This window comes from Bombus pyrosoma, linkage group LG8 (assembly GCF_014825855.1).
Source record: "Bombus pyrosoma isolate SC7728 linkage group LG8, ASM1482585v1, whole genome shotgun sequence".
In the NCBI taxonomy this organism is placed as follows: domain Eukaryota; kingdom Metazoa; phylum Arthropoda; class Insecta; order Hymenoptera; family Apidae; genus Bombus; species Bombus pyrosoma.
Genome location: NC_057777.1, coordinates 6,840,591 through 6,857,248, shown reverse-complemented (window position 1 = coordinate 6,857,248; position 16,658 = coordinate 6,840,591). Strand labels below are relative to the sequence as shown.

The following is a 16,658-nucleotide window of genomic DNA, read 5'->3' as shown; positions in this document are numbered from 1 at the left end:
CGGTTATCGCATTGAAAATTTTATATCGCACGAAGCGCGTGTCCCATTGCTCATCCTCGCTCCACCGCTGTTTAATATAAAACTCTTTACTTTAAATATAGGATCCAGCCTAACTTCGTACGGCCGTTTAAAAGATTGTTACGTGGAAATTTTTGTTTATAAATTTCTCGAAACGTTTCCCCGTTTCTTGGAGAAACTTTTATACGTCTGGATCGTAGAAACGAGCGAGCTAGTTCCTTAATGAATTAAAAAGAATTAAAGATAGACATCGTCGTTATTATCACTACTATTAAATCTATAATAAAATATATGATTAGAAACTATGATTAAAATCCTGCTGTTAAACTTATTTTATTGCTAATCTCTAATTTTTCTAGCTTTTTCGTTAAAGCGTATTAAACGAAACACCGAACAACGACTGTTGCAACAATGACTGTATTAATGGAAAAAATAGATACGTATTTGATTATTCCTGCATTCTATGTGAGAGAGATTGACGTATAAAGGGACGCAAGTTACTCTCATCAAAAGTGAGTACATCCCTTTTACCCTTGGGCACGAACGTGCGTGTGCTCGCCAATCCTGTTTCAGCTTTGATAAATCGGGCTGCGCATGTTTATGCAATAACCGTGTGAGTTCTATTTAGATTACAGAGTCGTAGTTCTTATTTTGCGACGCACGTATATATGAGAGGAAGAAGGATGGATACGAGCCTTGAAGCTTAAGGAAAATTCTTAGATAAAAATAACTGTCAATGAAAATAACATAACGAACTATTGTAGTAGTATCGCTGTAATTTCGAGAGTGATTTCTGAGAATTTGCTATCATAAAATATGTTGCACAAGCGTTTTGGAAAATAGTTTTCAATTCTTACGGCAGTGTAGAATGTTTGCGCGAAATGTTTGAATGCAACTGCAACGAATTGAATCGATGGTCCTGATTCTCCAATATCGGTTGACGAGAAATCAGCGTTTCTACGATTTTTTTTTTTTTTTCGGAAAATAAATAAAAAAAAAAGCGATTTTTGAAATGAAACGAAATATGTACATAGAAAAGAAGGAAAATAAATTGTCCGAATGAAAAATGCAATGAATCGTCTCGTGTACATTTTAGGAACATGGCCAGATATGTAATACATACATACATAATGGCTCACGAAAATAATTCGTATGTACTTTCAAGTAACATTGACTTGGATCGAGTTAGTCAATTACCCATTATACTAATGAGCCTGAATATTCAATGGTACCGTCTCTAACATTTATATATTCAAAATGACTATTCATGCTGTATACTAGATTTCGACTAAAGTAAATTCATATATATATTTGCAGCGAGTAGCTGGTGTATACATTTTTAGATCGCTTTCAAATTTTACGAATATAACGACGATAATCGTGTCTCTTTATAATCTCGTGTTAATAAAATTTCGAAATATTCAGTACAATACGCGCATAAATTTTCCTGTGGTAAGTGTTGAAATACTTTCGTGATACACTGTATGTAATTCCGTTGAAATCGTATAAAATCCCATGAATCATATAGGAGTGGCAGTTACACGAACGAATAGCGTGCAATTCCCACAATTTTGTCGAATAGTTGAAACGAAGAACATAATAACGGGCAATTGAAATCGAGCGGGCGTGGGGGAAAAGAGAAACAGCATTTCCATCGATCGATTGAAAGCGTTGAGAGGTGGTTAAAATACGTTTGTTCATTGGGCCATTGCGCTGTCTCCCTCTATTCAGATAGCGACGAGTGCATTTCTGTATCTTATAGAACATGGAACAGGCACATTCGGCAGAAACCGCAGTGCCCTCTGGCCCTGTCCGACGTTACTTTATACAGCTTGAATCAAATTAAATCGGAATGTGCAGCCTCGTAACGAGGGACGTTCTGCTAATCCTCTTGCAATCAGATTTGCTATTGTGCGCCCAACGAAAAGAACTTTCCCTCTCTTTATTCTTGCCTTCTTCATTCTCTCTGTATTCCTTTCCTCTCTTTCTTCGTTCTTGGCCGTCGGTGCCGGCTAGTAATAAATTTGATTTTCCACAGGGTGATTACCGGTCGATTAATGGCAGCGACGTCTTACTTTTCGTTCGTGTCAATTTTTTCCCATTCATCCCGAATGGTTTTACGAATTTTCGTTTCTTTACCTCATGTGCTTTCTTTTCTTTCTTCTTTCTTTTCTTTTTTTTTTTTTTGCCATTTAATTAATTTTCCTGATTGATCGGAAGATTGGAAAGGTTTTTCGACTGGATTCGTTTAATATACGCTAAAGGAGAGTGTATACGTACGTACATATATAAAATTTAATATTCGTCGGTCGAAAGGTATTGATTTTAATATAGGTCTAATAAAATTACGATATAATAACAGATATGGGAGTAATGCACCTGATTCCATAGCGAGCCTGAATTAGAATTGAACAGTTTCGAGTGTATTATGCAAATTGTAATTAACTGATATTTGCTCGTAGTCTGTGGCCACCGTGGACAACTACGTCAGTGAACATTTATTACTGCAATTTATGAAATTGAAATTGGACTGTAATGCTGGCTGTGATCAAATTGAAATATTTGAGATGTAACTGTTCTTTAAATTAAATTGAAAGCTCTCTCGCTCGTGCTCGGTAACCGCATTTCAGTGCCCGTTCCGTGAATCGCGTATGAATTAGAGGAGAGATTATTATTATTATAATTCGCGAATGGTCGTGGTCGTTTTCAGAGATTTTCTTTCAATCAGTCTACTTGGAATAGTTATGTACTTCACCGTGATTTTGGTCGAGCTTTACGAAAATAAAATGTGCAACGGAATGAAAACATCGAAAAAGTGTCATCGTTGTTAAAAGCAGAGAAAAAAGACAGAGAGAAAAAATGTGGTTCTCTTTAAAAAGGAAGAGAACGTAGGTAAAATAAAGAAAAAAAGAAAAGGTAGGAACGGAAGGTTTACAGAAGTATAGTATCCGTGTCTCAAAAGAGGTACTCGGAGCGTCAATAAACTTGTATAGGGACGCTCGTAAAATTTTTTTCTCGAAAACGAAGCAACATTCAAGTATGAAAGACCTTTTGAACTCGCCTTAAGTTTGCCCGTATTTACGAGATTTCAGCTTAGACGTCACGCGGAATGAAAGATTAAGGGGGCAAACAAAGTAAAAGGGAAATACACGGTAAGGGTTAATAGTAATAGTGGGGGAAAACAGATTCGAAGTGAAAAGGGAGGGCGCGCGCGCGCGCGCGCGTGGAAACTACCAGGACCAGAAGGGAGAGAACACAGAAGGAGGTAGAAAGAGAAGCCCGCTCAAAGTTTTGGTCAATTGATCCTACGTTTAATCGAATTAATAAAGGACGCAAACGAAACTTTGTTGACGAATACCCGATACGCTTGAAAATGTCTGGTTTCCTGGGAAATATATTTACTTTGCTTCCCCTCGCGTTAATTCGATTTATTAGAACCACCAAAGTGGCATTGTTCTGAAAAGTTGAAACCGTTAGATCGATTGTCCCTTTTCTACGTTGAAGTACAATTTACAAGAACATTATTCGCTTCGTCTCGGTGTTATGAATTCGTATATGGAGATTAGAAAACGAAATGCGATTACCAAGGTTTCTCGTGTTCGTTTGCAGTCCTTGGTTTCATACATACTACTTTCTTGTTATTAGGTATAAAAAGTTTGCTCGTGTTATTATTTGAAATTGTGAAACGTGGGACCGTGCAAGAGTTAGGTTATAAACGTACAGTTGGTAGCAAAAGTTTTCGGACGGTGGTAGCAGCGGGCAAGAGCACGAAAATATTCGATTGAAATTTATATCGCGATCAATGTTCCCGTGGATTTTTAGAGGAGTTGAAAACTTGGGGGAAAAGTATAAAAAGTATTTCGCAGAGGTGGAGTTTAATTTACTTTCGCAATAAAGTGCACGATTTTATTTTCTCATAAGGGAATAACGTAATGTAACTAACCTGTACGATGCCAAGTACTGAACACATCGCGCGCGCGCGCGCGCGCGTGCTTGTGTATTATTTCATTTAATGTAGTAAGAAGAAGTTGGCAATTGAAATAGTAAAAGCGTGGGCGTGTTGAGTTATATAAAAGCGTTCGTAAAACGCGAACGCTCCTGTTTTTCTCTTCTTTCTTTTTATATATGTATATGTATATATATACATATATAGAATAATATATATAGAATAAAACGTTGGTTTGTGTTCATAATGTAGGAGTGATCAATATTTAAAGACTTTGAAAGTAGGTAAATGCAGCGAATAAAAAGAAAGCAGGGTAAAAAGGTTGATGATGTTTTTAACTAGATGTTCTTTTATCATTAAAGGAAAGATTTCTGGTTTTTGCGGTATTTACTTATGCTTATAGCGGTGGCTTGATACAATTAAGTCGTTTTCTGATGGACGTCCGTTTGATTTAGTATTCGCGGTAATTTAATGGGCGAAGGTAAAGGGGAATGACGCATGAATAATTTATTTAGGAAACTGCAAAAAACCTTCGACTACACGCAACCCGTTCGAGATCATTTTATCCAAACGGTTAACAAGCTACGCTATGAATGTAAAATTACTCCTACTGTTTCGTATAATTCGTTAACAAATTTGCTTTTGGTTGATTTGCAACGAAGAGATGAACGGTTTATCCGTTACGAAAGTTTCGCAAGAGAAAGATAAACATTTCTGTGCAACTTTTAGCAAAGGAAGAACATACCTGAACGTTCAAGGATTCAGTTCAAGATTATATTGGCAAAGAAGTCCGTAGAAAAGCCAGGAAGTTTAACGTTTGTAATCTCCGACAAACGTATAATTTAATATCGCGATCTTTAAAATGTTAACGAGATCTTCGGAGAATTTCCAAGTGACTACGAATGTACTTTAATATTCAAATAAACGAAGACTATTGCTCCGATATAAATACGTTTTGAAACTTAAGGGAACACTATGTCCAAGTGCAAAACAGATTTAAGGCTCTAGCCGGACAGCTAAAGATACAAATTCGACCAGATTCAAAATTTAGAGTGTGGAAATTAAAATTATTCGACGATACGTTCGTCCGATGAATTTCGAGTTTTTGAACTTCAAAAGATTTTCGAGAAAAAGAGATGCAGAACTTTTATTGGCGGATCTTTGGGGTAGGCACGTGCCGAACGCATTGTTCCTTTTTTGCCGAACACGAAACAGAAAAGAGCGGCTTTTCTTCGACGTGTAAACGGGACTTTATGCGCTGGTTATTCATGCCATTCGCGTGTACGTACGAGCTTTCGCACATTTACGCTACTCATTCATACAGGGAAAGAGATATAAATACGCGTGCGCGTTTGCGAACACGTGCACATACACCCACGATGCGTAACGACCGTGTAACGTCCCCTACTCTTTTCCGAATCTCCGCCACTCTACGATATCCCCACTCCTTCCATTGCCATCTCCTCGTCATCCCCGTTACTACTCGAAAACCTTTTGTTTATTTATGGAATACATTTCGAGATTCAATTTTGTCCACGTAAGTATATACTCGCCTCGCTTATATCCGTCGTTTGTTTGTCCTTTGTTTGTCCGTTTTGCTTTATACTTTTCACGTCTCTGATTCTTTCCTTATTTTCTCCTTGTTTCTTATTTCTTTCCCTGTTTGTTTTATGTGTTCGAGCGCAAAGCATACACGTTGCTCCGTCAATGAATTCTGATCGCGCGAAGTCCTGTACCGACGGTCGGTAAAAAGTTCCTCTTGCAGAAGTTTGTAAAGCGAGAACACGTTCACCTAGTTGCAATTATGTACTGGGTTTAATTCTGTTCTTGACACTCTGTGTCGTTTGATCGCAAGCCGTTTTCACATCCACGGCTAGCCGTCGTGCCAAACGTGGTACACGCATGTTTATTTGCATCCGTGGATATTAAGAGTGGTAAGTTTGATTATCTTCCTTGGAAACTCGCCACAAAATCGATCAGTCGAGTGTTTCGCTTCATTTAAAGCATTACCCGAGTTTCGGCACTCTGTAAACGGGGACTATTTCGCAGACAGCGAGGACCAAAGTTTCCGACTTAAAAGAAGTTTGGACAACGATTAGCTTCTGATTAAAGCAAGAAGATCGATATTGTAAAGGACAAGGAATTTGAAGCAAACTAGTGTCAATCAAAGAAACTGTATTAAATTACGTTATGCTAACGCAACGAATATAATTTGCATATTACTCGCAAGTACATGCAAATCCAAGGAATTACTCGGCATCTATGTTTTACCTGGAAAAGAGTGCGCCACCGTATACGTAACTGGGAATAAACGTGGTTATTATTAGAAGAAATTGTATGCGGATATAACTAATAATGACGTGTAATAGTATTTTCGTCTCATGGTGGAAACTGAAGGCTTGGAAATTCGGTAGCCGCATACATAAGCGGCAGAAGCACGATTAAACTTTAAAATGCAATTATCTCAAAATAACTGTGCTCGGCAGTTAGCAAGTCTGCGCTCAGTAGGGCAACGTAACCCTTATAATTGCTCTGAATTAATACATCAAACAGCTATGTTATCTAACATGCACTGTACTATGGTATGAATGATACTATCTGTAATTGCATATTCTGTTTAGAATTACGCTTTCAGAATTGGTTTATGCACATCATCTAAGTATCTCAGTATTCGAAATTTATTTTTTTTTCCTCTATCCTTTTCTATCGTATATTTATTTAACGCCATAAATTTATTTAATAATTTATTTAATAGATATATTATTAAGAAAACCTGCTTGGAAACACTCGTTGGAGTATTTTGGTCGACCCAACTTTTACCTAAATTATAAACACCATATAGAGAGTTTTCGAAAGCAGCCTTACAACTCCAATAGAATTATTCTTTCTACAAGCTTTTCTCTTTTCCCCTGTATCCTTTGTTACTCTTTCAAAGAATTCCTTTTATCTTGCTTGTGAAATTTGCTAAATTCTCCCTGAAAAATACTAACAATATTACATTTTCATGTGCAAAAGTTAAAATCGACGTAACGAAAATTGTTTTGCTTTTATATACCGTGAATTTTCCGATCTATTATAAAAATTTCTAGCTAAATGATGGCTCGGTTAACAGGTTGAAAACTTTGTTTGTTGAACAATATTTCAAGCATTCGATGCTCTCGTAATATTTCCATCGTTCATTATAAAAATAAAGCGAAACTAAAGCGCAACTTTTAATGCAATTAGAAATTCGCTCTTTTCGCGCGGTCGTGTCGGAAGAAAAATTGAAGTTGAGTTAATTAATAAAGTTGGAGATTGAAGGCAGATGCTTGGGAGAATTCGCAGAATGCGAAAAATTTACTGCGAAACTATTCGATCGCGAAGTTCGTCAAATTGTCCTGCTGTGATCGTTTAAAATATCAAACGCTGTATGTTTGCAGGATCGCGTAATTATTGTAATTTATTAGATTTCCGTGAGCAATGCGACGAGCAATATCGTTGGGAATTCTGTAAACGTCGGGAAACATTAGGAAGAAAGGAAGGAAGGGAAAATGTTGGTGAATCGTGGATGGTTATTCTCACCAAATGCCGTGTTGCGAAAATCGAGATGAGCGAGACTTCCATTTCGCTATTGCTCATTCCACCTCTTCAGCGACTATGTCAAGATGAAATTCTCGAAATAGACGGCTTCGCGATGGAGAGAAACGTGCAACACAAAGAGACACTAAAGAACCAAAGAATCAGAGTGAAAATGAAAATTCGGTTAAGACCCTTTTAATCCGATCTAAATCGTTGTTGCACAATTTTACTCGATGTTACTCGCGTATTTAACGAGTAGATCAACCAAATTGTTCTTCATGATTTCCAATATTATTGTTACGGCCCTTTTGTGCAATAGTTCACCAACTAATGATATTGGTAAATCGATTTCACGATTTTGTAATATTTGTCGAACAGGATAATCAAGTACGGTTGGTAAAATTTCATTTTATTTCTTGTTGTAACATTTTCCACTATTGCACATTGATGTTTAATAGATTTACAAATTGTACACTTTTGCTAGAAATATTAGTTAAGATTCACTAGTTAGTATTTTAAGAAATGTTTTAACATAGTCAACAAATCTTTCGTACTTTTTCGATTATTAGAAAATTGTTTAATCATAGAAGAGCATGATCCGATTCTAAACTATTGAATTAACGTGGCAATTAAATGGTTAATGAGATTTGCTGGTTACCTCGATAGGTTCTCGAATATCTTAAATTTTAATAAGGAAAGCCAATTTCATCTTGGTAAGAAGTTGGATGCGCAATGCGAACTGGCTACGTAATTAAACTCGCTTTTTCCGTGGCTCGAATGTCCTTTAATATGTAAAACGAGTCAATTAGAATATCAAACGTGACCTCAAACGAGAACACGCACTGCTGTACTAAAATAGCGTGGATACACCACTTTACCAGCCGCCCCTTTTCCCGAGAATCGTTTCACCTTCCGCGATCGTAGCTTCTTTTGCAATCATTTTCGGATCTCCTGCACTCGGCATCTCCTTCACTCGTGAAACATCAACCAAGTTGTTTTCCTTCTCCGCAACTCTCAAACTTGTTCGATAAGAACAACAGCGAAAAATGCAAAAAAATGAAAGATTTATTTTACAAACAAAATTCGATAATCTTTTGCTATATTTGTGAATCAATTTTAACTGTATTTAATTAACATTGTCCATTTATTTTCTGTTTCAGGTACTAACTTGTTGTTTATTTTACGATTCGTTTATGGATGGCGTAAAAAACGACTCATTTAGGTGAGATGTTTCATGTACGAATGAGAATAAGGAAAGGCGTTTTAGAGCGATCGAGCAAGATTGTCAAAAGGATTAACGATGCTTCAGACGAGCGTTGCAAAATTGGCAAATGGTTATTCGAATTGTTGTAATAAACCACAATACGATGCCAGCCAGAACCGGACGTAAATCGAACAAGGTCGTTGCGCGCCTATTGAATCCAGGCTTTATGCGTTTTGACATTGAGCTTGCAATCTGAAAACGACGTCGTTTTCGTTCTTAACCTTATAGCAGATTTAATGCACGAGAAAATGAACGGTGACGAATGTTTACGCTTCTTCGTGGACGAGTTAACAATATCTCTTCTCGGCTCCCAACCGGACGTATAAATTTATTAATTCTATCAAATCTGTGAAGATTATTTTTTCCATGCTCCACCGTCGAGCCATTAAAAAAAAAAAAAAAAAAGAGAAAAGAAAGAAAAAAATTTATACGTGAAAAGAGTATATCGTAGTCAAACGACTGAAAGGTTTTTAGTAGTACATATACGCATTCTGTGGCAAAGCGATTCGAACGTTGGCATAGCTGATCAGACAAGAATGAAGTTGGTTAAACGTGAAAATAAAGTGCTCTCTGGAAGCTTTACGCCAAGCACGTACACGCAAGCTGCAATTTGCATGCTTTTATGCGGTGCGAAGTTTACAACAAGCGCGTACACGTGCCACCGCCGGAAAAGTTTCCTGTTTTTCTTACGAACTGCTCGTTCGAGGGGATATCCGAATGGATAAATTACGTCGTCGCTCTCGGCTGCCTTGCGACGCGTGCCGCGCGTCTAGGGGAAAAAAAGTTCCCCACTCGAGAGTTTTTTTTTCCTAACCTTGTCACCGATACTATAGGAAGTAAGCTTATTAAATCACCCACAGCCGGCATAATTAAATAAATGAATATGATGATTTGAATTTTGCAAAGTTTTAATTATTTATCTTTAATTATAGAGGTTTCGAGAGAAAAACCTATATAAACTGCATTCTCTAATTAAATACTTGAAACTTTGATTTACTTTCTAAATATAAACAGAACAGAGTTGTTCGAAAAGCGTCGTAAAAATTGAAACCAAAACTTCCGACGCAATTTACTCGATCCACTGTTTCATCTTATGAACCTTTTTCGCAGAAAGCTTCTCAATTATCGGTTTATAAGAAATTGCTAGCTGTGTGCAATTATGTGCCACGTGAAGTTTCCGTTTGTACTGTACGAATGAAATTGCGGAACGTTCCTACTTATTCTCCGAATTCTTCGCATACCGACAGCTTCGTATGCAAACGTTTGAGAATTTACATATTTGGAAACAAAAATGGCAGTACCATATCGCGCGCGATAACGTTCGACTCGTATTCAAATTATTAATACACTTATCGTGTCTATCGCTTCTTTTCCTTTTACATTTTATGTCCCATTATGATCGTAAAGATCGTTATGACGCATTAACCCTTAGAGTGCTGAATACTCGGAGCTACCAGCGCTGACGATCGCTGTGGACCGAATACTTTTTCGCTATACTGAACTCTGTTGATTAACTATTCAAAGCGTAAATCGTAATAAGTTATAGTAATTCTCTTGCACGAGATTAAATGATTCAAGAGCGTTATTTTTTAGTATTAATTATTTATTATAAACATTGAAATTTACAATTTGGGTAGTAAACTAGAAAACTAAATTTAGTGAATATAACACAAGTTAATAATTCAGTTCTACGTGAAAAATTTCAAAACAATTATCGATACATAATCCGACATCGCATTTTCTGCCGTTCCTTCTCATATTTTTCACACAGACAACACATTTTCTTCTTGATAATTGTGTTGTGCCGGCACGATTATTCTACCAAATGTCCAAATTGGACAAATTGTGAATGCAAAGTATTAAATAAAAAAAAAAGAAAAGAAAAGACAGTTTCTTTGAACGCGGCATTAACATTGAAATGCATTTGTATTTATCTCACACAAACGTAATAGTATTACTTCTGCGTAGGTGCTCGGAAAAATTGACAAACGCATATATGCGTCTTTAGTCCAGACCGATGACTTTCGCCAGACGCATATATGCGTCCATAGCACTCTAAGGGTTAATCTTCTTTAATTCGTGTAGAATACACAAGCGAGTTACTTAGAAACGCGTCGTTAATCGTCGCGTGTTTGATCAAGTTTTCCGATCATGCTCATACTGTTCACAGCCTTATACATATGTAGAGGAATCGTATTAATTAAGGAAGATATGCTGAATTATCTTGAATCATATTCATCCTTTTCACATATAGCAGCTTGTTAAAGTATTTCCATACTTATCATAGAAAATTCTTGAAAATGAATTCTTGCTAATGAATTTTCAAAATGTTCCACGCCTAATATATTCATAATAGATTTGTACGATACCTCGAATACATTTGCCAGCTGCTACTGTATTAAGTAACGATAATTACGACTGCGTAATAATATTTCGTTAATCTCGAATTAATTGGCAGCTCGTTCGAAGGCACGACAAACGATCGAAAATTGTCCTTAACTTGTCCGTGACAAATTCGATTCCCTGTGACATAAACGTCGCTGATGGTGTTGCGTAATTTTACGTAATTACTCCCTCGTCGCTGGAATAGCTGCTTCGTCCGGAGTTTATACTGAAGCACGCGGATCATTAATATCCGAAATTCTTGGCCTTTCTTCTCCCGATTGAACGGTCGGCTTGCGTATTTGGCATTTTCATTAAAAAAAGAAGTGCCGTTTATTACGATGGGCAAGGCGTATCGGCGTAGAACGACCTTGATAAGACATTCAAGGAAATAGAGAATGAATGAACTGGCTGGCTGATCGATCTCTCGATAGTTTCGTAACGTTGACAGAAACAAAAAGACGAATTGCAGAAGAAGAAGGCACGACTAGATGCAAAGAGTGAGGATAGCGACCAAGAGAAGGGAGGAGAACGCAAGGTGGAAAGAAGTTGCAGCGAAATAAATTATGCAAAATACTTTCCTTCGTTGGAATATGAAATCGCGCCACGGAGTTTCTCGTCACACGAGGCAAAAGAATTTACTTTGCCGCGGCGAATCAGAGACAGAGAGTAAAAAATAAATTCGATAGTATTCTGATTCGGCGTTATCAAATCCAATTGTTGACGAGCGCAACAGTAGCGCGAAGGACTGTCCATTTGTGTACGTTGTATCATTTTCTTTTTTTTTTTATATACATTTTTAATATATTTTATATGTATGAAATATCCATTGCTTTAAAGAAGGAAGATAAAGATAGAAAAGTGAAAAAAAATTACGAGAATATTATGAGATACCAGGTTAAAAGTTATATGAAATCCGTGAGGAGAAACATCGATCTGCTGGCTAATTGAACTACAAGGGAGGGTAACTTTCACAAAATATTATGTAGTTTGGAACAAGTTCATCGCGGTTTTATAGTATTCTTTAGCCTGTCAGAACTTTTGAATACCACGCTGTGAGACAGAACTTTTATTTACTTTTGACGGGCGGAGGGTGGAAGTTCCAGATTCCATCTCCCTTCTCTTCCGATACTCCGCCTCCGGAGAAAATAAAACCTATTCGTCATCATACGTGTCATGGTTTCCGTGGAGAGTTTCAATAGACGTTGCTAAAGATATATGTATTTCCCACATCTCACATTCCACATTCCTTATTTCGTTTCTCAAATCTTATATTCTCCGTCCCATATACTAACATCCCACATCCAATATTCCCTATCCTACATCGCTATTCCATTCCTTACATTTTATCCTGCGTTCCACACTCCGTTTTCCATATCCCGGTTTAATAATTCCAACTTTTCGGATTATACGTAGGAGAAAATTCAGAAACTGCCCACAAAATACAATTTTCTCGCAAAAGTCGCGAAAACACCGTCACCTCCCACAAGCAGAATTCTTTGCACCACAAAATGAAATTCGCCTTTCCGAGTCGTGTCAGTCCGATGTTCCGAGCAACTCTGAAATCCTCACTTCCCACGAACGAAATTCGCCATCGTAGAGTTGAGCTTGAGATATGCGATCTAACACTAACGACATATGTATTGTAATTTCTCACCAGTTCTATGCTTCCCAATTAAAACTTTATCGACTCTCCGTAGAAACTTGAAAATTACAATTAAAAAAACGCTGTATGCGTCGTAACGTAACGATGAAAAACGTGGCGATTTATTACGGTTAAACCACGAGACGTAAAATTACTTCCACCGCCTGCTTGTTTCTACGACTCGAAACAAGTTCCGAGGGACAGAAGGAGAGAGAGAAAGAGAGAGAGAGAGAGAGAGAGAAAGAGAAGAATCACGATGATATTTATTTACTAATTCGAATAAAGAAAGCATAATAGAACGAAAAGTAATGGCATACCAAGAGGAGAAGAAACATTTTCAACGAAGAGTTATACCGTTCTCGTGTAACAGGGACTGATGAGAGAACGGTCAGTCACGGGGAATATAAACGGATTACATGCCTCGAATGCATTTCTTTCACCTATCGCCCCCTACCTCTGTGCCTTGTCCTCTTCACCTGAAACAGTAATACTCGGTCCCTTCCTACGGATACCTGGCCACAGATTTCTCGGACGATAATTAAGGCGAAACGAGATGAGTTCCTCTCTTGGCTTTTTGAATGAGTCACGTTTCCGACAGTCGCTAAACGAGCCACGAGATATATACGCAATACCATTTACGAATCTCTGTCGCTGCGTTTAATTGATTTCTCATCAAAGCAAACAAATATTTGCTTCCCTATATTTATTCTCGTGATTTCATCGAGATTGCGAATATTTAGAGAAACAGGATTTTCTATTTATGCTTGTATAGAAACGGTTTTCCCAAAGAAGTGTTTCCACATCGGCCGCGTATTTTTTTTTTATCTAATTCCCTCGTTTCGCTCTAGCGGCTTCCAATTTGAAATAGTTTTTACATTTTCATCGTTTCGCTGACAAATAAATCTTCCGACGAAGATGAATCGTTTTACGTGTTTATTACTGCAATTGCAGAAAAACAAGCACGGTCTTCAATCTTGTTTCACCCCCGTTGTTCCGCATTCGGATTATTTTATTTCGTTTCGTTCGTTCACAGGTTTTATTATTTTTCTGTTATGCCCGCGATGAATAAATGCATCGGGAAGCATTATTGTCATTGGTAATAATTTACGATGGTCGATCGGCCGTTACATAAAATTATTAACGTTACATTAATGATCGTTATCGCGTTTCGCATAATTCTCTGCCGGACGCGTCGTAAATTTTTTTTTTAAATCGATACTTATACGTATATCCATTGTTTCCCTTTCTCATTTATCTCGTATAACGGTTTCTTAAAAATCGACGAAGAAAGGAAAAAATTGAATCATCGAGCGGAGGGGAAAAGACGACGGAAAGTACGGAATTGATTTATTTCTAAGATTATCGGTGTTAAGTAATTAAAGACTCTCTTTCGGCTTGATACAACTCTCTGATACTTTCGTTCGAAGGGGAGAATAGTCCCGAGGAGAAAAATACGCTTGACGTGGCACTGAGAAAATATTGCGGTGTATGAAACGGAGACACTTTATCGCTACGATATATATCATTCTATTCACTTACTCGCGCGTTGCTTTTTGAAATGATAGTAAGTAGTAGGAAGAGAAGGGTAAGAAGAATCCGCGCTATGAGAATTTTCGACGCGAAATAAAAAGCAGGCCTGTTTCATAAATGGCCGGACACGCGAACGCGTTCCTAAGGAGAAGGGAAGCGAAACTGTAAGTACCTGTCTCTTGAAAATCGTCGAATTTTTGCGATGAAAGGGTAGCAGGTAATTTTCCAGAGATTGCAAGCCAAGGAATAAAGCGATAAAATATATTTCGAATACGTCGTTCCTTGGAAATTAGACTCTGCGGAAATGCAAATTTAATTTGCGAGTTGCCCATTGGAAAGCGTTGTGTACAATTTAAGCGTTGTTAAACTTTCTCTTGAACAAAAACTCTTTTGTTTGCTCGCGTGTATGTATGCGCGCGCGTGAATTAGTGAAGAGGCTGGTAAAAAAGCCAGGACAGTTTATACCCGTACGTTTTTATAAAAATATAAACGGGTTCGCGGTAATATTAGCTCGGGGGTTAATATTACAAGCCATAATTCCAATCTTATCGGTTTCCGATACGCGCCGCTATCGAAACGTTGAAAAGTACATTGTAGCAAAATCACGGGTGCAACAATGTCCATCGTATCACAAAGTACACAAATACGGGGCCGGTACACATGGCAAAGTGAAATAATATATGGAATGCAAGTCGGATTACATTTGCATCTGTCATCCGAATATCTCCGTCCTCTCCATATATGTAGATGATGTTGTCACGATTCATCGGAAATTCGCCGTCAATCTGATTACAAATTTCAAACCAGTATTGAATTCCGTTCGATCCTGGTGTCATATTTGTGTGACAGTGCAGCAAGCATTGACCGTTCGGTCTCTGTGGATTCGTGTGTACACACACCCTATGGCCTCCCCTATATCTACCTCTGTCTCACTTAATTCATTCTCTATAGCGCGTTCCATTTCTTCGTGTCTCTTCGTGGCCGCTCTATTCTACCATCGTAGAATTCCTAAACCCTCTGCGCACCTTCCCCAGCTGTTCCTCCTACCCGAGGCTGTTGCAACCGAATTTGTTGCCTGATGCTTTTTCATGGAGAATAACTCGACGAATGTCTTCTCGACGATCGTAAAAATAACTTTATCGTGAATACAAGAGTCTATTTAACGCTGCTCGGGTGTACCCTGTTGGTGAAACACCGTCTATACACGTATCGTTGGTGTGCACACACGAAACTGAATTCTCCGCACGCGCACTTGAATAGTGCATCATATAAATACGCGCGCGCGTGCAAAGAGGGGGAGCGTTTACACGAAACACGCGTAAACGTATGCAGCGAGGGATGCTGGCGTATGCGTGTAAGTAGATGTAGCTGCATACGGTGCACATTACGAGGAGTATCCATGGAGTGGAGATCGTTCTCCTCGCGTTGCCATTCCCCACTCTTCGGTGTAACCTCTTCCACTGCTTGCTCCCGCCTTATTTATCACAGTAATTCTCAATAAACTACTCGCTTCCCTTGTCTCTTGCTTACTCATGAAGTAATAAAGTGAATTTACTCCAATCTACAGCCTCTTTCATCGAACGATTCTCGTTTTATACGCCGTCCCTTATTTGATTTCTCTTCTTCTTCCTTGCTTCTCTACTTGCTTTTTCATATCCTTTTATTCCATCTGGATGTTCTTTCTTGTTCGTTCGTCGAATAGAACGTATTTCCGCTTCTTCGGTTATTTATACTATGCGAGTGGTTTTCGAGTAGCTATTATATATTTGGAAATTATCGATCGCTACTTGCACGGTACTCGACTGGCACAGGAGTTTATGCTCGTTATTAAGTGGCGCTTATACGACGCTTTATATACGTTCGGATTTTTTTTAGAGAGACCAAGACAACTTGTCCACTTGTGGTTTTTAACGTTTATCGGCGTACGATCATTTTTCGCTTCTTTTCTTCACTTTCTCTGGTATTTTTCAGCAACGAGCACGCACGCGAGAGTTGGACAGTTTACAAGGTTAATTTGATAACCCGGCTCGTTAACGAGTACAAACTAATTAGGCAATAAAGTCGGCAATAATGTCAGTCGTAATAGTTTCGCCAAGTAATCACTGTGAACGGGGTCGTTAATTTTTACGATCGAATTTCTCACCGTGCATTCCTGTCGGCCTGCAAGTGCCAACGATATATGCACGTTCCCTTTTCGTTTTTCGGACGACAATCACAGTAAAATCAATTGAAAGTATAGCCATACGAGAAAAGAAAGACAGACGCGATATCTGTTTCGGTAAAACTTCATCAAAGAAGGATTAAAAATTCTTTCA

The 16,658-nt window shown here is 38.0% G+C and overlaps 1 protein-coding gene and 1 long non-coding RNA gene across 5 annotated transcripts in view; both read left to right on the top strand.

Annotated features, from left to right (window-relative positions):
• Positions 1 to 16,658, top strand: part of LOC122569927 (protein split ends-like) — a 174,746-nt gene that overhangs the window by 116,798 nt on the left and 41,290 nt on the right. The window lies entirely within an intron of this gene.
• Positions 5,646 to 9,682, top strand: LOC122569939. 2 transcript variants are annotated; one of them, XR_006317626.1, is made up of 3 exons: positions 5,646 to 5,898; positions 5,969 to 6,546; positions 8,683 to 9,682. It is a non-coding gene; the product is annotated as an uncharacterized LOC122569939 (long non-coding RNA). The 2 variants fall into 2 exon arrangements; XR_006317625.1 differs by lacking the exon at positions 5,646 to 5,898 and having other exon boundaries at positions 5,919 to 6,546.